The sequence below is a fragment of the Alligator sinensis genome, unplaced genomic scaffold, assembly GCF_000455745.1.
Source record: "Alligator sinensis unplaced genomic scaffold, ASM45574v1 scaffold491_1, whole genome shotgun sequence".
NCBI lineage: Eukaryota > Metazoa > Chordata > Crocodylia > Alligatoridae > Alligator > Alligator sinensis.
The window spans coordinates 281,129-283,187 of NW_005843169.1; positions in this window are offsets into that span (position 1 = coordinate 281,129).

Below are 2,059 nucleotides of genomic sequence, written 5' to 3' on the forward strand. Positions count from 1 at the left end.
ATTTTGCAACAAAGAAGCTTTTTGAATTCTCACAAACCTGTATAAAGAATTCAGGCTGCTAGAATTTTAGTAATGCATACTCATGCAAAATGAATTGGTGAATGCTTTGCCAATAACTTCCATAAATTATTCTCACCCACTACCGCTTTTCAAAAGACAGCTTTCAACTTCTGCTTTGTACTCTCTGTGGAATAGGAACCATACAAGTATTCTGTATCTACAAATTCCTCCTTCCTTTATTTGTAAAAATCTTTGGAGTGATGGAAGAGTCTTAATGAGACCAGATGGCAGAAACAAAATAGACTGATGCAACACAAATGTCCAGGAGGAATCATGGATAATATATTCCTACTTTCTTTATGCTTATTAATTATGCAGTTACATTCAGTAAAGAAGTCTGCATCTCTCCAAATATCCAGCCCTTCTTTCCTGCCTTCTTTACTGTTTACTGAGCTACTTGCTCATCTCCCATAAATCAGCAATTGGCACTCCCTGTCTTCCTGGCTATCTTAAAATCTGCAGACTCACCCTTCAGAGTATCACTAACTCACATAAATAATAATGAAAAGCATAGAGGTGCTAGCTCTCCCCCACAATATTGCCATGGTGCTTGCTTTGCCTATTGCATTAACATTATATGGCTTGATTTCAGAGGAAAGTTTGTCAGCTTGGCCCTTCCCCCAACTGCTCTTTTACACCTCATGCTTTTTTCTTCCTTCCATTCCAAGTTATTTTAAAAAATACATTCAACTTCTTGCCTTATTTCTAGGTGTTCTTGTCCACATGACTTGCCTATTTATTTCTAGGTGTCCTTGTCCACGTGCCTCATTCTGTCCTCTGTTACAGGGAGACTGATTGATTTAACACAGAAGTATGATTGCAAGTCATTTAAATACACCTCACCCACAAATTTAGGCAAAGCGAGACTAATAAAATCCACCTGCTTTCCAGCAGGAACACAAAATCCCTCCAGTTTCTGGATTGCCAGGGAAATAAATAACTCAAGCACCTCTAGCATCTTCAACTGCAGCTTCTACAGCTATCATTCTGGGTGGAGTCTGTTTTTGTACCACAAAAAAATAAAAGCGACATCCCAGAGAGACAGACCCTTTTAAAGTTTGTTTCTATAAACAATGCCCAGCTATCAGCTTCTTCCCCTAGTTTCTAGAGACCATGCTATCCCTGTGGATAGAGTGGAGGTAGGGCAAGGATTTCTCCCTTCTTCAAGGGATATTTATTAAACCTTTTTTCCCCTTGCTGGTTTTTCATGCTATATACACTACCATATCCCATGTTAGCATGGGTCTTCATGGCTGGCCCTTCATGACTGCCCCTTTACTTTCATTGTAAATGATTTTCACATCTCTTTTACAAATCTTACAGGTGAAACTAAATAGAAATGCAGCTTTGAAATGGCGTTGAACATTTTTTTTACAGAAATCTATGTACAATATTCCAATAAACATTTACATGGAATATTATTCCCGTCCTGTATCTGTCTGTGGAAGAAAAGAAAGGTGCTTATTTAATACGCTGGCATTTTCCTTTGGCAATAGGTTCTTAGCAGAGCAATGAAATGGAGAAGGTTGAGAGGTTCTCACAGAGTGAGCTGATTATCATTACAGCATTGTATTTAGAGCGCGGGGGAATAGTGAGTGGAAACATCATACCATTCCCCAGCCAGCAGTTCCTAAAATGAACTGGTTCACCTACCACATTCCTAAAATACTCATATTTGAAATACCATGTGCAAATTTCCTTTTTCTATCACTCTGATATTAGATCTTAATAGGTTTAAACGGTTACAGACTCTGTGGTAAGCTGCCTGAGGAAACTTAAAATGTTTGATTTATAGATATTCTTTTCAAACATCTTCTGTCTTCACACCATTGGAAAGGAACAAAATGAAATAACCATTAATACTTACATCTCTGGTGTTACTCAGATCACACAAAAATGTTGTGTGTACTGAGCTATGTTCATAGATTCATAGATGTTAGGGTTGGAAGGGACCTCAATAGATCATCGAGTCCGACCCCCTGCATAGGCAGGAAAGAGT